Here is a 24,809-nt window from a genome sequence, read left to right as displayed (position 1 = left end):
TAATCTAAGGAAGCATAGCATGAATGGAGCCAATCCATCCCAAGATCACATCAAAATCTAACATATCCAGCTCTACAAGATCCACTAATGTCTCCCTATGAAATATAGACACCACACACCCCTTATAGACCTTTCTAGCAAATGTAGAGTCAACTACCGGGGTAGACAGAGAGAAGGGGTTGAAAATAGTCTTGGGACAAAAGCTGAAATACACAGCCACATACGGGGTCACATAACAAAGGGTAGATTGCAGATCAAACAAATAGTATACATCACGAGAGATGAGCTGTAACGTACCAATAACAACATCAGGAGATGCCTCAAATTCCTGAAGGGTGGCAAGAGCATAGAGACAATTTTGCTTAGTACTGGTACTAGAAGTAGTACCCTTTGGAGTAGGAGTCAAAGAAGTAATGGCTGAAACCTTATTAGCCTCAGTGGCTTCCTTAGTTGTCGGATAGTTCATCTGTATATGTCCAGGCTGACCATAATTTAAACACATATTCCTCTCTAATCATAATAGCATGATAAAGCTGATTATAAAATCTACAAGGAGGATAAGATAGAGCTGACTGAGCTTCACTAGCTTGGGACTGGGCACCTTGTACCTTCAGACCACTGTTAGTCTAAAAATGATAAGCGTTAGATGACTTAGGATAAGGAAAACTAGCCAAAGAATATGAATTAGAACTTTTCCAAGTCTTATTTTGGTCCATTGTCTACCATTTCTCCCGCTATTCTGTTGATTCGCACCCTACTCTAAATACTTGAACTTCTTATTTTGCCTCTCCCCCATTTTTACCTGCTTTTTCTTTTCATCCTTAACTTGCTGCATATAAACCACAAGCCTAGATATATCCGTGTTAGTGTTCAACATCGCAACCTTACATTTTAACACTATGTCATAGGATAAATCAAAAGCGAACTTCTCATCTTAGCCCTCACATTGGACACCAACTTTGGAGCATAATGGGATAACTACTAAAATTTTAAGACATACTCTTTCATACTCAACTTCCCCTACTTGAAGATTCACAAACTCCTTAGCCTTAGATTTTCTTAGCTCTCGAGGAAAGAAATAATCAAGAAAGGCACCCAAAAACTCATCCCATAATGCCAACTCAGCATCATCACCACTCAAATGCTCTCACTCCTTATATTACTCATAACCTACATCCTTTAACTCATATGCAGCAAACTCTACACCCTCAGAATCTTATCCATAAATCCTTGAAGATCTTATTCAACCTTAGAGCCAGTAAAGGTTGGGGGATTCAATCTCATAAACTAGCCAATCAGAGTGACCTTACAAGAAGGAGCAGCAGAACCAACAGGACCAAACTGAAAAGATCAAGAGGCCACCAACTGAGTAAACAGATGAACAGACTGACAAAACTCTACATTAGAAATATTTCCTTGAGGTGACGGAGCATAAGTGTCACCAGTCAGGGAAGGATTAGTGGGGATCAATGGAACCCCAAGTAGAGTGGTATAATAAAGAGCAGGGACCCTAGATTGGGTCTGCACTCCATAAGCATGGAGGTCCCCTCCACATTTCCCTCAGGTGGTACAGAGGCCCCAACAATATTTCTACGAGCGTCAGATATTTGAGAAGGCATGATCTAAAATGCGAGCAAATTAGAAATTAGAGGAATTCATGACACCAGACTCTATAGCCCGAACTTGAACACAAGAAAGGAGAACATTCCTAAATGTCTTGTAGCCTTCCCCTTATATGTATAGAGTACTACACACCCATAAAAAAGACTCTACTCAGCATGACTTTTTGGACACCCAAAGACCCTAAAACTATGCTCTGATACCAAGCTTTTCACGATACGATCCCAAGCCTAATCGTGATGGGTATCTCAAGATCACCGAGGGTCAGAGATCACCCCCTTTGCCTAGCCAACAGAACATAATAAATATAAATAGAGAAAAAACCAAAACCATATTATGGAAGATAGATTGATAACTAAATGAGAAACTAAGATTCAATAGACCACAATCACCCACACATTGTCCAACAAATCCTCTGAAACCAAATATTAGCCTAAGACAGGACATGCCCCCGACTATAGACAAAAAGGAATTCAAATGACAGTCTAAGAGATGAATGGAAACATGATAATAGAATGATAGACTTTCTAAAAATTGGAAGCTCACCACTTTAAAATTGACAAACGTATGAACCAGAATCACCCTACGCTACAGAAGTAAACCAAAAGACTCCTAGGACCCTGGTAATGCTCAAATTACACTTCTAATTTTGTGCAAGGTAGATGTTGTAAACATAATACCCTACTATGAGTCAGGGTCAATTCCATAAGGAGTGCAAACTTAGAATTCACATCTTGTACGTATTGAGAGTTAACTAAGTGTTAGCCCGTAATGCCATTTTTAACAAAAAATAAAAATAATTGGGGGTATGAATTTAATGATATTAAACACAATTATAATTGACAATCTTGCAAGAATGAAAAGTTGGGTATTACCAAATTGAGAGAAACCTTGGTGTTATTCTATCTTAGGTGGGAGTCATGCATGGGTTATCAACCATTAGTACAAGTTTAGTTAAGGGTTTTGGGTAGGCTAGATTTTAGGTCTTGGTCTTAATCTTTCAATAAACCACCAAATCTCACTTATGGTTTTTTTCGAATACCTCACAAGTGTGTCAAATCTACCAATCCACTACCTCAATTGACACCCTTATGTCTAAGATGATGCCATTAAATATGTTATCTCAAATAACTACCTTATTTCTAAGATGATGCTATTCAATAAGTTTACTCAAGTTATTAGTTACAATTACTCTTCACCCACAACCCTCTTTCAAGGATGACATATCCGCGACAATTGGGGTTTTCTTCCATAATTGTCAATTCAAACATAGAGTAAAAGCAAAATCCATCACCATTAACTAATTAATTGGACTAATAATCAACACCCATACATTCTTCACCACCTAATCAAACATAACCCCAAAAGATAAAATTTAGCTACTCATGAAATTAAAAGAATGAAATATACCTAGATTTGCATTCAATTCATCCATCCTAAGAAAAATAAGTATTATCCCAAGCTTCAATTTTAATCCAAAGCCAAAATCTCTTTTGGAAACCCTTACAAATTATGTTTTTAATCAACAATATTGTTCTTAACTCTCCAAATTCAGAAATTAGATTTGAAAACTTGAAGGGTTTAGCCTTTTATATTTTTAGACTGAGCAATGTGAAATTACAATTTAGTCCCTAAAATCTGCCTGACTAGTTATGATCACCTTTTTAAATCACGGTTACAATTCTGAGATCGTACGCTTCTATCGTAGTCGCAACTTTGTAGTCACAGGACATCGACTTGCAATCATATTACTTCCATCTAACTGAGCTCTATTGCGATTGTGACCCTTATATTGCAATCACACCATTTGAGGGTCATATCTTGGGACGTGTCTTTATCTCTTGTCCTCTATTAACCAGTTTCTTTCCCTTCCAACTTTGCCTTTGCTCCTTTTCATCAAATTTTCCTGTAAGATCACAAACACTGAAAGCTAGTGTATTTTATATAGAATGTGTCTCATATATTCAATTAAATCAACCTAGTGTGCAAGAAATTAGGTACCAATGAGTGGAAAATTTATCACTCATCAACACCCCCAACTTAAAACTTTTGCTTGCCCTCAAGCAAAGCTATATCACACTCAATGAGACTATCTAACCTTTAAACTCACACTTTCAAGAAAATGATCACCATGATTTCGAACTTGATAAGAACTAACAATTAGTCAACAAGTATGAAAAGTACTATCTATACAACTCCCCTAAAAATCAATCATATTTTCAAGGATACATAGGATTTTTAAGAATAATCAAGTAACAACAACTAACTCTCAAGAGGTGACTATCTATCAATAGTGCTCAACTATACTCCTTTGCCTTATTTTTGAAATATGACAGCTTTACCAACCTCTATTGGTTTACATGACTCCTCACGAAAGAAAATCCCAACATAATGAATTTTCAATAAGCAGCAAGGGACGAATGTTTAAGCACTCACACTCATAGAATTAATAGGTATAGCTCACATCTTAAGTATAGTTAGTTCATTAAATGACTTATTAAGAATCTAGGGCCTACTTTCCTAATTTCTCAATGAAACAAGCATGATACCATATATTTTCCCTTATTTTCAATTGCTATTAACTCAACGACACTTGATTGGAGATCTTGAAGGACTTTTTCAAGATTGTAATATAGGCTCGGGGAAGGGTAGGATAAACATTTTGGGATAAAAGTGACTACACCTTCTTTGAATTCCACATAACACACTTCTAAATCAAAATTTTGATCATGGGCCACTTTATTCATTACTAAATCACACATGTGCCTATATTTACTACATTGGTTCACTCATATTTTGAAAGAATTTTTGTAATTCCCCGAGTCTACACCCTGGATGTCACACGGTGCTTGTGACCCCGAAGAGTCACAAACTAACCTATGACTGGTACTTGCTGTGAGCACTGAATAATAATACTAAAAATCATATGCAGAAGTATAACTGAAAATGTCATAAGGTTCTCAAAATACTGAAAAAATAACTGAATATACTGATAATAACATTTGAAAAATTAAATATCTGTCTTTGCTAGTCTGAAAGCCTTTAACTGTCTGAATATAGAGTTGATGGGACAATTCCCTAACTAAATTCGATAACTTAACTTACTGGAATACTAAGATAAATAAACTCTATCCTCAAAATGTGAGGACTCACTACTGTATCTGATGCTGATAACTAGAGCTACTAAGTATGGTCAGGAGCCCATGCGTTTGAACCTATGATACTAGACACCATAGCTAAAAGAAAGAGTATGCATAAGTACTTTGAATGTCCTGGTATGCTAAGTGAGGTAGGCTGATATACATGGGTTCATATGCATGAGATGATAACTAACTGTATAAACATTATGAAGTAACTGAATGAGAGTACATGCAAAACTGTAATTGCTGAACATACTGAATATGCGATACTACACATATAATATCTGTCTGAGTTAGACTGGAATTAAAGTACTGAGTTCTAATAACTAAATACTAATAACTGAAAGTTTAGACTGATACTGAAGTACCGATTTATGATTGCTAAGTAACTGATAATTGATAGCCATAGTTCTGTTGAACTATTTGAGATCTTTACTGAATACTGAGGCTGAAACTGTAACTGTAGAAGTGTTTATCTAACCAACATACCCCAATTATAAACTAAGTTGGGGTCTAACCTATGACTCGAGTTGAAAAGGTGTTAGCACCTTTCTAAGAGATACTAACAATGCTGGGTCAACCCTAATCAGGCAGAAATACTCATGAATTATATATATATTATTGTGTCAACCCTAGTATGGCAGGAGGATATCTTACCCTAAGCTGGCTACGTAGTTCTGTAATGAAGGGACTGCTACTAAGGGTCAAACCCATTGCTGGCTGGAATGCCTCTATCCCTGGGTTCGCTCGGTGCTGAATCCTACTCCCAACTGAATAGACACTGATCACTAGATTGTACTAAGCTTGACTGAACTAAAATTAATTGTGTTAACTGACTAAACTAGACTGAGTTCACTGAGCTCTATCACAGAGTGTGTACTACTCTTTGTGATGTTATTGAGACTATTCTGTAGCTACTATAATTCTAGGTAAACAACTAGATTATCGGGTATTGAATACCCCCAGGACTCGATAACATTAATAGTAAAACATGGAAAAAAATCTTAAAGGCATTACAGTAGTTACTTGTCCACCATGCATTCATTTAGACATTTTGTCAAACATTTGAGAGGCATGAACTTGTACATGAATGGGACCACATGCTAACATGTCATGAATTCACTACTTAATTTACATGGGCATTCTATCAAACACTTGAGGAGAATACTTAATGCGCATAGAAATCATCAAGATATAAACATCATTGCTACAACATTTAACTTGCAAATTCAAGGGCTTAACATGAGGATCACATGATTCTACATACTTGATAATTAATTCACTTGAAACTTGTATGAATCTTGATTTGAAAACCATACAACAATACATATATGAACACACTCCAATTCAAACATGTAAATCATAAAATCAATAAACTTATAGTTTTAAAAAGGGTTCTTAAACTCTAAGGGTGGAAGGAAACCCAAGGATGAACACCTAACATACCTAAATGATGGAATTCATGAAGATTATTGGGGATTTCTTGGAACTTGATCTTGAGCTTGATGAACTAGGGTTTCTTTCTTAAGAGAGTTTTGTGAGTAAAGAATGAATTTTGCCCTTTAGGATATCAAATTTTGTGTTAAGGCTAAATAATATTAGGGGAAAATAACCCATTTACCCTAAAAAAACCCAGATAAAATTTGTTGGACAGGGTACCCATCACGTCGCGACCTCTTCTTGGGTTAGGCGCCCTCGTGACACAACCCCTGCTCAGGTCAAGCAGCCTTCGCGGTGAGACCCTGAGCTTGGGTCAACTGGCCCTAGCGGTGCGGCCCTATCGTGACCCCTTGTTGTTTTGGACATCTAAACTCACCCTTACGCTAGTCCAAAAAATCTAAAACTCCTGAGATGACCTACATGTGACCCTGATCATGAATCAACTTAAAAATCAACATACTAAGGTTGGAAAGGCCGAAAATGAGATCCTCTAATTTCAAAGGCTAAAATGATTCTAAGTCTTGACACTTAGCAGAAATTTTCTAAGTCTTAAACCTCTTTTGGGATGCTATAAAGGACTTAAATGACTAGGATTTTGGTGGGTTCATACAATATCTTCCCCTTGGAAATATTCATCCTCGAATGAGACTGACTAAACTCTGAGAAACTGAGGAATTGTACTTACACTACATGCATAACTGAAGTATGACTGAATTCTGGGGACATGACACATGACTGAACTGTCTCATGAATGCATGAATGATATAATCATTATATGAAGCTATAACTGAACATGGAATAGAGTAAATCTAAGGAAGACTGTTACCTTAGGCTGAGTCTGAGTTTGCGAAGAAGAGGTGAGGATACTTAGTTCGCATATCTGCTTCTTCTTCCCAAGTAGCTCACTCAACTAACTAATTCCGCCAAAGAACTTTGACCAAAGGAACTTCTTTGTTCCTTAGTCTGCGAGTCTGGCTATCAAGAATTTCGATTGGGATTTCCTTATAAGAGAGTCTGCTCTACATATTTACACTCTCTATAGGGACTATAACTGCTGGGTCACCAATGCACTTCTTTAGCAAGGAGACATGAAACACTGGGTGTGCTGATGCTAAGTCTGCAGGCAGTTCAAGCTTATAAAAAACCTTATAAAAATAGTTGAGAACCCTATAAGGACCAACACATTGGGGACTAAGCTTCCCCTTTTTGCCAAATATCTTCACTTCCTTCATGGGAGAGATCTTCAAATATATATGATTTCTGTCAACTCTGAGCTATGTTAAGCCTCTCTCTGGTCAACTGTACCTTCTCTAAGGCATCAAAATCTAAGTTAGGCCCTTCTACTGTGGCCTCACCTACTTAAAACCAACCAATGGGAGATCTACATCTCCTACCATATAGTGCCTCAAACAGAGCCATCTGAATACTGGAATAATAGCTGTTATTAAACGCAAACTCAATCAAAGGTAAGTGGTTATCCCAACTACCCTAAAAGTTAATAACACACGCTATCAATATATCTTTTAAAGTCTGAATGGTCCTTTCTGCTTGACCATCTGTCTGAGGGTAAAAGGCTGTACTGAGGTAAACTTGGGTACCAAGACCCTTTTGGAAGGCTTTCCAAAAATAAGAGGTGAATTGTGTACCTCTATCTAAAATGATGGACAATGGGACACCGTGCAATCTGACAAACTCTCTAACATAGAGCTTGGCATAGTCCTTGACTGAGTAAGAGGTATGAACTAGGAAAAAATAGTCTGATTTGGTCATCCTGTCCACAATGACCCAAATCGAATCATGCTGATGATGAGTACGAGGTAAACCCGTTGCAAAGATCATGTTCACTTACTCCCACTTCCAAGTGGGGATACTGAATTCCTATATAGACCTACTAGGTTTTAGTGCCCAATCTTCACCTACTGACATATAGATCACTTAGGCACAAACTCTGCAATGTCTCTTTTCATCCCACTCCACTAATAGACTTCTCGCAAGTCTTGGTATATCTTATTGGCCTCTATATGAATTGAGTAACTTGCACTATGCACTTGTGTAAAAATTCGATGCCTCATGCTATCCATACATGGCACACGTAACCTACCCTGGCAACGCAACACACTATCTCCCCTTTGGGAGAAAACCTTTACTTTTTGATATCTGATTGACTCTTTCAGATTAACTAAACTGGGATCTCTGTCCTACTTTTCTTTTACCTCAAAAACTAAAGATGATTCTAAACTTTTCTGCACCCAAACAATACCTTCAGCTGAATCCGCCAATCGGATACCTAGCCTGGCAAGCTGATGAACTTCCTAAACTAACTTCTTCTTACCATCCTCCACGTGAAGAACACTACCCATGGACAATCTACTGAGAGCATCTGCCACTACATTGGCCTTGCTCGGATGATACAGAACACTCATGTCATAATCTTTCAATAACTCTAACCACCTTCTCTGATGGAAATTCAAGTCTTTCTGAGAAAATACATACTGCAGGCTTTTGTGGCCTGTGAACATATCAACATGCACCCCATACAAATAGTGTCCAAATCTTTAAGTAAAACACACCAGCTGCTAACTCAAGATAATGGGTGAGGTAATTCTTTTCATAGGGCTTAAGATGTCTAGAGGCATAGGCCACAACCTTGCCCTTCTACATTAAAACAAACCCTGAGACAACTCTGGAAGTATCACAGTAAATAACACACCCATCTGAACCGCCAGGCAAAGTCAGAATTGTGGTTGTAGTGAGTTGAGTCTTCAACTCCTGAAAACTCTTTTCACAAGAATCTGACCACTGGAATTTGACTTTTTTCTGAGTTAGTCTAGGAATAGGGGATGCACCAGATGAAAATTCCTTTAACAAACCATCGTTTATAGCCAGCCAAACCCAAGAAACTCCTGATATCTAACAGAGAGATGGGTCTAGGACAATTTCTCACTGCTTTGGTTTTTTTAGGATCAACTCCAATGCCAACACCAAAAACTATATGACCAAGGAAAGCTACTGACCTTAGAAAAATTCACATTTACTGAGTTTGGCGAGCAACTGATGGGCTCTAACGGTCTGCAATACTATTCTAGGATGGTCTACGTGATCATGTTCACTGCGGGAGTAGAGAAGAATGTCATCAATGAAGAATATGATGAACATGTCTAAGTACTTCTTGAAAACTCTATTCATCAAGTCTATGAAAGCTATTGGGGCATTGGTAAAACCAACTGACATGACTAGAAATTCAAAATGACCATATCGAGTCCTGAAAGCTGTTTACGGAATGTCACATTCTCTGACTCTAAGCTGATGATAGCCTGATCTGAGGTCTCTTAGAAAAGTAACTGGCACCCTGAAGGTGGTCAAACAAGTCATCAATTCTGGGAAGTGGGTACTTGTTTTTGACTGTGACTTTGTTCAACTGATGGTAGTCAATACATATTCTAAGAGAACCGTCTTTCTTTTGCACGAATAGAACTGGTGTTGACACCCAATTTTGACCTCATGATGCTTTCTTAGGCTGCTATTTCTTGTCCAAATTATTTAACTTTTAATATTAATATTTTGGCACACTATTTTGCATCAAACAAATTTTTGACACATCACATTCATAATTTCAGAAATGCATAAATTATTTTATTATTTTTTTATCATTTTTTATAATTTGTTAACTCAAATACGATATTTTATATAATTTTATTAATATTTATTAAATTACTTTTTCACATAATCGTGCACACTCACATTTTGCAAATACATTGTCTAGTGTTGCATTATTATTATTATTATTATTATTTATTATTGTTATTATATACTATTGTTACTTTTATTCTCATGTTTTGGGCGAGTATTAGTGCCGCTCACTCGCATATTATCTGTCTCTTGATTTAATACTTGTTTATTTGATGGAAAATCTCAATATAGATTCCTACTTTTTCTTTTATGGTAATTATGACGTGATTTCACAGCTAATGGATTTACCTTATTTATTTGAGGAAAATAATTTTTCTAATTACTTTTGACATATTTCTTCTCCCCTTTAATTCCTGAAATTGATCTTTTTACCTTTTATGTAAGGATACTCCTCTACTATATAAACGACCATTCTTTTCAATCAAGGGACGGTTCTTGAAAATTAAAAACACTCTCTATAAGAAAGTCACTAGCTATTTTGATGAAAGAGATTACATATTCTTAGGAGTTCTTTGGTTTTCTTGGATGCTTACTAGAATCACCTCATATTATTCTTACAAGTGCTTGTCTTCACTATTCTTATTAGTTCTTTTATTGCTGCTCATATCTAAAACAATGTCATTTAATTACTTATTTGTTCATGGAATGCTTTACGTGTTAGAAAGTATGTTCATAGGGAATCCTTTTTTTTGTGTTTGTCATATCATTATTTGGTCACTTTGTGTATAGAATCATGTCATAGTATCTTTTTTGTCTCTGTATTTACCATATTGTTGCTCTATAAGTCGGGATATGTTGAAAAGTTGCCGGGACGTTACACATAATATGTTTTCCTTATAGATGTTGTTTTATCTTTCTTATTTTTGTATCATTTGATTTGTAACATTATTGTAAAGAAATAATATTAAGGTAATAATAATTTTGGGACTGCTCGGTGGGTCTAACGTATTGAGGCACAAAATCTTAGGATTTACTAACGTATGAGTCTCCTGAGCACTTAATCTACGGTTATTAATTGACAGGGTTAGAATTTTAATCTCAAGACTTAACTAAAACCAACATACTATTTATTTTTTACGGTAAGCGCGTTAATTCATTCTGACATTAAGCGTATCAACATATTTCTAGCATATTAGCATGTTAATAAATTTTCAACATGTCAACATTAAGTTTAAGCATGTTAACACATTTAGTTTGTTAAGCACTAGATTTAAGCATTTTCATCATGCTAAATAATAAATTATGTTATGGTATTTTTAGCATGATAGTGTGAATTTCTTGCATATAGATATATTTTCAGCACACCAAATAAAATGAATTAAGTTCAGCATGTTTAAAACTATGTTTCCACATAAAATAGTCAATGACCAGTATGCTAAAACCCCGTTCTCATATAAATCAACATGTTTCCACCATTAGAATACAATTTCAGCATGTTTAACTGAATTTCTTGCATATTGATATGAAATTTCTGCACCCTTAATATATTTTTTGAGCATATTAAAGCATTAGGTCTTAGGTGTTTTAGCATATTAATGCAAATTTCAGCATGTCGATAAATTGATAACATGTTCGCATGAGGTTCTTTATTTTAGCATAGTTTCAGCATGTCAATAATAGTGAAAATTCAGCATGTTAAAACTGTGTTTCTGCATTATTAGAACTGCGTTTCTGCATTATTAAAACTTTAATTTTGCATATCAATATTAATTTCAGCAAGTTAATAATTTCAGTATGTTAAACATTTCCATGTTAATTCATTGTTTTTCACATTAAATACATGTTACAACATTTAGAATGGATGTCATTAATAATTTTTAACACGTTACTTTGACTCCCTACACTGTCGTTAGTTTATAACACGTCTTGCATAATAAAATTTGGAGCACAAGTTCTTGACATATTTACCACACTTTAGATGCCCTTTTTTAACAATTTGAAAACACATTGTTACATCCACGAATTACAGTTATATTTTATCACACTAAACTTGTTGAACACTTAGATATCATTCCTATAGATTAATGACACCAAAAATAGCTATTCTTTTTCTTTGCATGTTAATCACATTAATCAACTTTAATTAACCAAGAGGCTAACTTGGGACAATTATGTGCTACATGACGTCTTATTTGTTACGTGTTTCGAGTCCTAGGCAACATAGATTTATTTTGTCTAGTCCCCAAAACCAATATAGCAAAGTCCAATGCCTCTTGAACGATAGGTGGGCCGATTGGAATTACTAAAAACGTTAATTTTATCCTTTTCCTAGAATACCTCTAGATCTGGCATCTAGCCTAGGTGGGGTGAGAAGGGTAGTCATTCGGAAGTGATGATCTCCAACAGACATTAAAGGTAAGACATATGCCTTGTCTAAGAGTTCGGTCACTGGGTCGGATGATGATTAAACAAGTTGGGGTTCTGATCTGATTGAGACCAAAAATATTTCTTTGTTTGATTTAACGAATTCTTTTATTTACTTACATGCTTATTTATTTGGGGTAGTTAGGTTATTGTAAATTATGTCATTTTTTTCTCCTTGCTTGTCTTATTTACATGTTTTACTTATATTATCACTTAGATAACTAACAATTAGAAATGATAAATAACATATGTTTGCTTATTAATTTATTTATCACTCAGTTAACATTTAAGTTAATAAAACAAGAGATCTTTATTTGGTCACGTAGAATTCCAATGTAAATTGCGAATTTGGACGGGAAACACCTTTGTGGACCTCGAAAGGTGCCTAACACCTTTTTTTGAGCTAATTTGAACCCTTACTCAAATTTCTGGTGAACTAAGAAAAACAACAAAATAGGTTCATAGTTAGCCTAGACCGGTGCCCTAATGCACCTTAATTCGTTAGGTGGCGACTCTTCACACTCCTCCTTCAAAACAATCCCAAAAAGAGTGGTCACGTCAAATTCTTCTTTCCGCAAGGAAAATGGGGTGCGATAGAATGGCGACTCTGCTGGGGATCTTAGGTTCTAACCAATACGAGTTTGTGTTTTATGTGGGATTTCTTCATGTTCTTTGTTTTATTTTTCGTAATTACTTTTTTTCTTATTATTTATATCACGATTTATTGTTATATTTTAGTCTCTTCTCCTTTCTCTTTATGTGTTATTTATATTTCTCCATACCTATCCCTTCCACTTTTCCCCTTTTATTGCTTATGTATTATCATATTCGCTTATGTGTATATTTATTAGCATGTTACTTTTGTTATGTGCTACATGTTATAGCTTTATATAACTGGCATCCCGCTTATACTTTCCTCTACTTGGAATCTTTTTTGTTTTCTTTTATGGGCGGTTGCGTGGTAGCACGGACGTTTTTTTCTAAAACACCCTTTGGAAAATGCCTTGTAGATTGGTCGATCAACGGTGCGTTGATAGCCACAATATTTCCCACTCTCGAGTTGTCCACTCGAGGGAACCATGTCATAAACCTACTCTTGCCCTTTAGGTCCTGGTTACATATTTCTTTTATTAAGGAATAGGCGTCTCATTCAACGTAGGATGCCATGGAATCATTGACGTGTTGAATGTTAGTCTCATTCAAAGTCCAAAGAGGTTCACGACCTCAAAGGGACTCATGATTATTTGCTATGTGTTGCATTTCTATGTATGTATTGACATCCTACCTATTTTGTTATTTCCGTTCTTGCCTTAGTCACTCCTTACATTTAGTGTTCCTCAATTTAGAGCTCGTTACTCTTAACATTCTTGTCATGTTAGGTCTATACAATACACTCTTAGGGACTATTAAAAATTCTCCAATTCATCCCCACTTGCTATTCAATTTCTATAACTGTCAAAGTATAAAACTATGTTTGACCTGATTCTTGTTCTAACAAGATACGTAAGCAATCCTTTATTGGGTGCGGTCGTCCTCTTCCTTTTTTTTTATTTTACAAAACATCCTAATGTTCAAAAATGTCAAAAAATCTTTTTTTATCAAATTATATCATCTATTTCTTCCCATAATGTCATGAGGGTGAAAATTAGAACTCTTTTTCAAATGTCTTTTCACAATCTTTCAAACCCTCAAATAGCTGTAGGCCCACCTCTGGCTCAAAAGAGGTTCCCATAATAGGAAACATCAAACAATGTGCCTTGCTATGTGTTAATCTGATTCGTTCCTATCACTAACTTCTCCACCTTTGTTGTTTTTGTTTCATTTCCTCCCCCCATAGGCTGATTTGTGCACCGTCCTATCACACCAATTTGAAAGAGGCTCCTCCTTCTCCTCCTCACCTACCTGCAAGTTTTAGAGATAAAGGAGCAATGGGTGACCATCACAATATTAGGGATAAAGAAGGTGATAGTTTAGAAGAGGACAATGTCATCGGTCAGAATGAAATAATACTGAAAATGGAACAACGAATTTTGGTGCTACAAGGGGAGCTAGAGAAAGTACGCAATCTATCCAAGATATCACTTGATCTAAATACTCCTAAATTTCAAGTTGATAGCTATGTCATACCAAAGTCCCAAAGTATGCCTAACCCTCCAATATCTCCTATTCAAACTCAAGACCCCAAAAATAACCAAATCTTCCCAAATACCATCCCAAACAACCCAAATATCCCAGCTCTACTATATATACCTACCCATCATACTAAAAATCCTAAGAACTCCACTTACTCATCCCCATAAAAACCATAAAATTCAAGCTTATTCCACTATCACACGTCCAGTAGCCATAACTAGAACCCCATCTATGTTAAAACCCTTCTACCCACTTGTCCTCAACCCGTATTTGAGAATCTAGAGAATGACTACATAATGCAGGCCATGGTTTAGTGATTGAGATAATTAGGGGGAAGCAAAGGAATGAAAGGTCTAAACTATGAGGACCTTTGTATTTATCCTGACGTCAAACTACCAGAAGGGTATAAGCCCCCCAAATTTAAGATGTACAATAGAACTGGAGATCCCAAGGCGTATCTGTGTGTGTATTGTGACAAAGTGGTAGGATTAGGAAGGAATGAGAAGAATCGAATGAAGTTGTTTATGAGAAGCCTCATGGGAGAGACTCTCACCTGGTACATTGAAAAAAATGTGAAGAAGTGGGAAGGCTAGGTTGACTTGGCCTTTAGCTTTATCGAGATATTTGGATACAACATTAACAATGCTCCTAGTTGGTCATATATGCAAGAAATGAGAAAGAAACCAAACAAATTCTTCCGTGAGTATGCCATGAGATGGAGAGCTGAGGCTACAAGAGCTCAGCCTCTAGTCGAAGAACAATAAATGAAAGAATACTTGGTCAAGGCACAAGAGCCACAATACCTTGACAAACTATTGACAGTTATGAATAAGAGTTTTTCTAAAATCATTCGGATATGAGAAGTGTTCGAAGATTGTCTCAAGAATGGCATCATCATCAACTTGAACACTCAATCTTGAGGAGCTACGGAGAACCAAAAAAAGAAGGAGGTAGGCAACCCAGGCTTCGGAGAGCACCCTAAACTATCAAATCTTTGATCTGCCTTACCTACAAACTCCAACACTATACTCAACATGCCCCTACCCACTATAAATGCCATACTAAGCGCCAACTCCTTACCAAATACACCCATAATTTTTAAGCCCTTCTTACCCCGTATACAATGCCTAACCAATCCATGTACAAATAAAACCCGACCTTCTCAAATCCCCATTACCAAGCCTGATGCTCCCAAACCCAAAGAAAACATCAAAAGAAGATAGTATAAATCCCTATCTGAATCGATAGGTCAACTATATGAACATATCCAAGAAGCAGGCCACGTCTCACCCATTCCTGCTGTACAAGTTAACATGAAATCTCTACGGTATCGACCTAATCAAACTTTCACCTACTACTCTGGGATAATAGGGAATCCCATTGAGGCGTGTTTTGCCTTGAAAAACAAGATTCAACAATTGATTGATACTAAGGTAATTCAACTAAAGGATCCGGAGCCAAATGTTGCCAACAATTCTCCTCCAGACTATCATGTGAATATGATCTATATTGATGAACATGTAGACTTGGAACAACAACTATTTTAACAAATAAAAAAGATTGTTATAATCAATGAGTGGAGAGGAGCCCCTAGGGAAAGTAATGGATAGAAGGTTACTCCATCCAGACCCGCCGGGCACTTGGGTTGACAATTTTTTTTTATGTTTGCATGATTTTAATGAATAAGCTTGATGTTCAGGCAAAACAGTAACTTTAATTTTCTTTATTACCTAAAACTATGCTTTGAGACATTTTAGCATCATTAATAAAGACTTTCTTTTGAATTATTGATATTTTCTATTTTTCTGTCACAACAAAATTACTTTTTAAGTTATTGAATATGAGTCTGTGACACATAATGAGATCATACAAAATTTGGAAGAGTATAAGACCCTGAGGAATTTATCAGTAAAGTTGACGATTTGGAAAATAGGTCTAGACACCTCACACCTGGACAACTGGTTCTAAAGAGAATCTTTCCACATCAAAATAAGGCAACGGGCTAATTTTCACCCAACTAGAAAGGTCCTTATGTGGTCCATCGAGTCTTGAAATGAGGAGCACTCATACTTGCAGAAATGGATGGCATAGTTTATTCTAAGCCCATCAATTCAGACACCCTCAAGAGATATTATGCTTGAACTTTATTTCATGCCCTATCACATTGTATTGGAACTACGGTTGACCTGATTCCCATTTAAGAGGGATACGTAGGCGCTCTTGTAGAGTTCAGTCGCATTATAACAAAATTCTCTTTTCCCCTATCTATGAGTATCATAAATGGGGCAGAATTTTTGAGAGGACATAAAAAATTCCATATGGGCATGACATCAGCATAAATTATGAACTAGGGCAGAATTTTTGAGACAACCTCAAAAATCCTTTGAGTAGACCTTGGGATTCTTGCAACAAGATAACCCTACATTGGGGCAGTAATTTTTGAATGTTCCTAAAAAATTTCCTAAACAAGAGAGAGAACAAGGACTTATAAGATGATGTATCATCTTGAAATATGTCACAGTCAATGATTCAACAATATTTTATATTTTTTACAACAAATTTTATTCATCGCTTTTTGACGACTATTTGTAAACTTGATTTTTCTAGTAAACATTTATTTATTTTTTGTCTACCCGAGTGAAGACTCGGACAAGGCTCATCAATAAGACAATGACATCAATCGAGGCAGAGGCACAAATTAACCTCCCTTTTTTTTACAAACTCATAATTTTTCTTTGAGTACAGGATTAACAAGTACAGATGACAGGAATCACTACATCACGAGGGAGCATAATAACCAATCCAACATCATGAAGAGAAGCCTCATAATTGATCCGACAACATGACAGATATGCTTTCTTATCTTTCATTATCTCTATTGTTAGGGTTGTTTGTTACAAGGTTCAATCTTCTATACATACACATATATTTGCGCTAACCATTTTTGCAGAGATGAGCTAAAAATAGCAGGACTAATAGGTATAGATCACGACCCCACGAACAAAAGCCAGAAAGCTGATCCCACAATTCCATAGTGCATTGAGAAGCTCAAAAGATGATCCCATGATAAGAAGCCAAGAAACTAATCACATGATTCGACAATTTATTGAGAAGACCAAAAGCTGAGCAGCTAATCACACGATTCCACAATGCATTGACAAGCCCAAAAGCTGATCCCACATTGAGAATCCAAACAACTGATCACACGATTCTCAGTGCATCGATAATCTCAAAAGTTGATACCATGATGATAAGCCAAACAGCTGATCATACGATTCCACAATGCATCAAGATTCCCAAAAGCTAATCCCACGGTGAGAAGCCAAACAACTGATCACACAATTCCATAGTACATCGAGAAGCCCAAAAGCTGATCCCATGATACAACAGATATACTCTCTTTATTTCCATATTCACTTTATGTTTATTAATTGCTTATATTTTTATATTCCCTAACTTTGTTATTTAGTATGATGTAATGACGCAGGTAACAGAAAGAGAATAAAAAGCAGAGATAATTTTCATTTTTGTTTCCAAAGTATTACCATATCTATTCATCCAACATTTCTCCTACCTCAACATTTTCAAACTTCTCCATATGGCATTATTCCAAATCCTATTCATTACCATCTCATTGACCCGCGATACCATTGTTGATACCCCTACCTCTATCATTAATATTTTTTTGGAATATTGTTCGTTCCTAAATCTAGAACTACAAACGACCTGATTCTCATAAAAACAGAGATATATAGGCGACTTAAGACCAAAGTCTCAGCCACACTATTTTTAAAACATCTCCTATTGCTTTAATTCCAATGATCTCTCTTCGGTCGGACAAAATTGGCTACTACATCAACTTTCGTTGCTTGACAGTTCTTTTATCATTCTCAAGCAATGAAGGGGCAGCTGTTGACACCCAATTTTGACCTCGCAATGCTCTCTTAGCAGTTCTTGAAATTGATTTTTTACCTTTTATGAAACGATACTCCTCTATTATATTAACGACCCTTCTTTTCAATCAAGGGACGGTTCTTGAGAAACAAAAATACTCCTTATAAAAAAGTCACTAGCTATTTTGATACAAGAGATTACATATTCTTAGGAGTTCTTTTATTTTCTTGGAGGCTTACTGGAATCACTGCATATTATTCTTACAAGTGCTTATCTTCACTATTCTCATTAGTTCTTTTATTGCTGCTCATCAGTAAGTATCTAAAATGATGTAATTTAATTAATTATTTGTTCATGGAATGCTTTACGTGTCAGAAAGCATGTTCATAGGGACTCTTCTTTGTTGTGTCTGTCATGTCATTGTTTGGTCACTTTGTGTATAGAATTATGCCATAGTATCTTGTTTGTCTCTGCATTTGCCATGTTGTTACTCTACAGGTCGGGATTAGTTGAAGAGTCGCCGGGATGTTGAACATAATATGTTATTCCTTATATCTGCTGTTTTTCCTTTCTTAGTTTTGTATCATTTCATTTGTAACATTATTGTAAAGACATTATATTGAGGTAATAATAATTTTGGGACTGCTCGGGGGGCGGAGAATTACGTGTTCTATAAATAGTATAGGTAGGCACCACTTAGGCTTTATATTTGTTACGTGCTACGTGAATCATTTAGACACAAAATCTTAGGATTTACTAACGTATGAATCTTCTGGGCACTTAATCTATGGTTATTAATTGACACGCTTAGAATTTTAATTTCAAGACTTAACTTAAACCAACATACTATTTATTTTTGATAGTAAGCGTGTTAATTCATTCTGACATTAACCGTATCAACATATTTCTAGCATATTAGCATGGTAATAAATTTTCAACATGTCAACATTAAGTTTAAGAATGTTAACATATTTAGTTTGTTAAGCACTAGATTTAAGCATTTTCAGCATGCTAAATAATAAATTAAGTTTGTTATGGTAATTTTAGCATGCTAGTGTGAATTCCTTGCATATTGATATATTTTCAGCATGCCAAATAAAATGAATTAAGTTCAGCATGTTTGGAACTATGTTTCCACATAAAATAGTCAATGACCAGCATGCTAAAACCTTGTTCTCATATAAATCAACATGTTTCCAATACAATTTCAACATGTTTAACTAAATTTCCTGCATATTGATATGAAATTTCTGTACCCTTAATATATTTTTTAAGCATATTAAAGCATTAGGTCTTAGGTGTTTCAGCATATTAATGCAAATTTCAGCATGTCGATAAATTGGTAACATGTTCGAATGAGGTTCTTTATATTAGCATAGTTTCAACATGTCAATAATAGTTAGAATTCAACATGGTAAAACTGTGTTTATGCATTATTAGAACTGCATTTCTGCATTATTAAAACTATGATTTGACATATCAATGTTAATTTCAGCATGTTAGTAATTTCAGTATGTTAAACATTTGCATGTTAATTCATTATTTTTCACATTAAATGCATGTTATTTCATTTAGAATGGATGTCATTAATAATTTTCAACACGTTACTTTGACTCCCTACACGGTCATTAGTTTATAACACGTCTTGCACAATGAAATTCAAAGTACAATTCCTTGACATATTTACCACACTTTAGACACCCACTTTTAACAATTTGACAACACATTGCTACATCTATGAATCACAGTTATATTTTGTTACACTAACACTTGTTGAACACTTAGATGTCATGCATATATATTAATTACACCAAAAATAGCTATTCTTTGTGTTTGCATGTTAATCACATTAATCAACTTTAATTAACCAAGAGGCTAACTTGGGATAATTATGTGCTACGTGATGTCCTATTCTTTACGCGTTTTGAGTCCTATGGAATATAGCTTTATTTTTTCTAGTCCCCAAAACCAATATAGCAAAGTCCAATGCCTCTTGAATGATAGGTAGGCCGATAGGAATTACTAAAAACGTTAATTTTATCCTTGTCCTAGAACGCCTCTAGATTTAGCCTAGGTGGGGTAGGATGGGTAATCCTTTGGAAGTGATGATCTCCAATAGAAATTAAAGGTATGACATATGAATTGTCTAAGATTTCGGCCAGTGGGTCGATGATGATTAAACATGTTGGTGTTCTGATTTGAATGAGACCTAAAATATTTCTTTGTTTGATTTGACGAATTCTTTTTTTTGTTTTATTTACTTTACATGGTTATTTATTTGGGGTAGTTAGGTTATTACATAAACAATCACCTTTTATTGTAAATTATGTCATTTCTTTCTCCTCGCTTGTCTTATTTACATGTTTTACTTATATTATCACTTAGATAATTAACAATTAGAAATGATAAAATAACATATGTTTGCTTATTAATTGCTTTATCACTTAGTTAACATTTAAGTTAATAAAACAAGAGACCTTTATTTGATCACATAGAATCCCAAGGTAAAATATGAATTCTGCCGGAAACCACCTTTGTGGACCTCGAAAGATGCCTAACACCTTCCTTTTGAGGTAATTTGAACCCTTACCCAAATTTCTGGTGAACTAAGACAAAATAACAATATAGGTTTGTAGTTAGCCTGGACCGGTGCCCTAATGCACCTTAATTCATTAGGTGGAAACTCTTCACATTCCTCCTTCAAAACAATCCCAAGAAGAGTGATCACATCAAATCTCGCTTTTCGTAGAAAAATTGGGTGCGACAACTGGTGCGCCCCACGGGGAGATACTAGGCCTGATGAATCCCTTATCTAGGAGATCCTTCAACTATTTCTTTAGCTCTTTGAGTTCAGCTGGAGCCATTCTATATGGCAGAATAGAGATGGGCAGAGTATCAGGAAGAAGGTCTATTCCAAAGTCAATTTCCCTTTTGGGAGGAATTCCTAGAATATCTTTGGGAAACATATCTAGAAATTAACTTACTATTGGAACTGACTCAAGATTAGGAGTCTCAGAACTAGAATCTGTAACTTGAACGAGATGATAGATACACCCCTTGGATATCATTTTTCTCACTCTAAGGTATGAAACAATCTGACCCCTAAGTGCTGAGGTACTACCCCTCTATTCTAGGATAGGTTTATTCGGGAACTAAAAATAGACAACTCTGTTTTTGCATTCAACTAAAGCATAGCATAAATGGAGCCAATCCATTCTGAGAATGACGCCAAAATCCATCATCTCTAACTCTACTAAGTTTGCTGAAGTAACTTTCTGAGATACCATAACCAGAAAAATCCTTTATACCCGCCTTTCTATGATAGACTTACCTACCAGGGTAGAGACCGAGAAGGGCTCTGCTAGGATTTCAGGACTGACTCTAATGTCAATAACTATATAAGGAGTTATAAAGGATAAAAAAGCTCCTGGATTTAGCAAAGCATAAACATATAAATGGTACACTTGTAACGTACCAGTGACCACATCAGGAAAACTTTCCTGATCCTGTTAGGACTGAAGTACATATATCCTGTTTGGGCATTGCCCACTGGTGGCACTGGAAGCGATACCCTACTGAGACAGGTGTAACACCCCACACTTTCAGGCTAAAGTTTGAACCTTCTTTCTATGCATATAGAACCAAACCCAATGATTCTTTGTTAATATATGTGTGATGATCAATCCTATAGTGTGTGAATACATTTGAATATGAATTTAGGTCACAAAAATCTCCAAACTCAGAGACGAGTTGAAAACTCTTCTATTGATTAAGTTTTGATGAATGTCTAAACTTGGGCCAAATTCTTGTATAAAGGTCCTACTTTATATAAAATGAAAGGTCTTTGAGTCTTCTTTCCAACGCTACTATTTTCACCTTAATTTGATATCGGGATAAAAGGTTATGCTCATTTTACTGAGAGGTGTCAGTCTGACGGACCTTCAAGCCAGTGATGGCCCATCAAGTTAGGCCATAAACTTGAAATAGCAAGCTCAAAAAATATTTTTTTTATGATGATTTGAGCGATGATCTGTCATGGGACTGATGGCCCGTCACCCAGGCCATCGGTAAGGGCCGAACAATATTAAGGTGTTATTTTAAAGGGATATTTTAGTACTTTCCTATCTCAAAACTCTTTCCCCTGAATTTAAATCATATCCTAAGCGTTATAAATCCATATTTTATCAATTTTACAAAATATCAATCCTCTCTACTCTCAAGAACAAGGAAAATTAGGGCCAAGAATAAGAAATCAAGAAGCTAATTCTTTCAATCCAAGAGTCCCAAGAAATGAATCAAGATTTGGATTCTATCCTTCAACCTAAGTAATCTAAGGTACGTGGGGTTTTCCTAAACTACATGGGCATGATGAAATTGTTTCAATAACATTTAAACATTGAGAAACCATAGATTTATGAAAGGGTATTGAAATTTTAACTACAATTATGCATTGTGAATCTTTCTTGAAAATAAAGTTTTGGTATTGTGGCCTTCCTCCTTAAACTTGATTATTGTTCCTATATATATATGGACGTATATGGTTTGACATTTGAAACTTGAATTGATAGCATGAATAATTATAATCCCTCTCTTGTTATAAAGCCCCCTGTGTTCATATGTTATGAATTGTTCGATTTCATATTTAAAAGTATGTTACAAATGTCTTTACTATTGTTTAAGACTTGATTTTGATTATGAATTAAAAATACGTAATTTTTATTATTTAGATAAATGAGAAGTGATGATTTTAAAGAGTTGCATGGTTTGTCACAAAATACTTGACCACCACATGTTTGTTGAAATGTTGAAAAGAGAGAGTCTTTGCATAATTTGACATATGTTTTAAAGTATAATTCTCTTGAACTGTATGAATGTTTTGGTGGTTTGAACACTGTTTTTAATAAAGAGAGATAAAATATGATAATGTGTGGCCTAGAGATATAAATTGCTAGTCTTGGTATGATGATACCAATCAGATTGAATACCATAACAGAGTAAGATTTTTAGATTTTTATTTTAGAGAATGCATGTCTTAAAGAGTTAAAAATAGGCTTAAAGAGAGTTAGGTGGTTGCCCAAAGAAGGATTGAGTTCAGATAACTCCTAGCCTAAAATCGTGTTTTATTGATATGGATTTATTATGTCCCTAAGAGGGACCATACACTGGCCTAGTGTCCTTTGGCATATTTGAGATAGAGACTCCAACCCTTGCAACAAACTTGGGTTGGGGTTTGGCTGCCGAGTTAAGGAGAAGATTCCATATAGCTCGTGGGATTGTAGAGTTGTAGGGTATACCACCTAGCTCTAAAGTAAGTTAAAGAGTGAGTCATGGATTTCAAATAATTGTTCAAAGTTTTTTAAATATGTCCATGTGTTTTTCATATATCATATATAAAACTGTTTATAAATTGCTCTCACTTATGTTATATAAATATACATTGTTTTGGATTGCTCTATGTACCAGTATATCTATATTGACCCTCTATATTTTAGGATTCTGAGACACAGTCCTAGGGTCCCGTTAAGTAGTAAATTGACTTGTCAGAAGTTTGCAGCTAGTGAGCCACCCTTACTTCAGAAGTCCTGGATTAGAACTTGTTATTGTTATTTTAGTTTAATTCATTATCCGACTCGGGGCTTTGTCCAAAATTTTAGACAGATGTTATTTTCATTTGTTAGAGATTTCACAGACTAATGTCAGGTGTTTTGAATGTTTAATAAACTCATTTTTTTGTATTGTTTAGTTAAAGAAAAAGATAGTGACCATGTTTTTGTCTTGTGTTACTTTTTTGCTAATTTACTATATTATATGAATGTTGTGCATGATTTCCAAATAGAGAAGGGGCGCTCAGGCCTTCATGGTTCAGGATGCTCGTTATAGCCAGGGCCTCATCTCGGGTCGTGACAACAGGCAACCTGACTGAGCTGGAGGACGATTATGCTGACTTTGCAAACCCACTTGAGGATACTCTGTGATCTTATAGCCTGGCTTGCCACATCCAAAACATACATCACTTCCAGCCCTATAGATACCCTGATGGTTTCTGCCACTCTTCTGACAAAGAGAATTTGTTCAGGCATTGCTAACACTACCTTAAGATTTAGAGCCTGGCGCCCTATCCTTATTACCATTTCTGAACTTAGACACCAGAGAACTGGCTGAGGATAGAACTGGAATTGAAGATTTTGGGCAGAACTGAGAATGATTACCACCCTTTAACTTAGTCTGAGTGAAGTTGAAGCTACCTATTCTATCACTCTTGTTCTCTGTCTCCTTCTCTTTAGTTTTTTGGCCCTTTATCTGTTGAGCATGGAACATCAGCCTAGTCAAGTCCATCTCCTTAATCAGCACTGTAGTCCTACACTCTTTGACCATACTGTTGGATACACCAGACACAAACTTACTCATCTTAGACCTGCTATTAGCTACCACATGAAGAGCATATCTAGATAACTCAGTAAACTTAAAAGAATACTCCTTCACTGTCATGCTACCCTACTTCAGGTTAATAAACTCTAAAACCTTGAC

This window comes from Capsicum annuum, chromosome 6 (assembly GCF_002878395.1).
Source record: "Capsicum annuum cultivar UCD-10X-F1 chromosome 6, UCD10Xv1.1, whole genome shotgun sequence".
Taxonomy (NCBI): Eukaryota; Viridiplantae; Streptophyta; class Magnoliopsida; order Solanales; family Solanaceae; genus Capsicum; species Capsicum annuum.
This window is presented reverse-complemented; position numbering follows the sequence as displayed.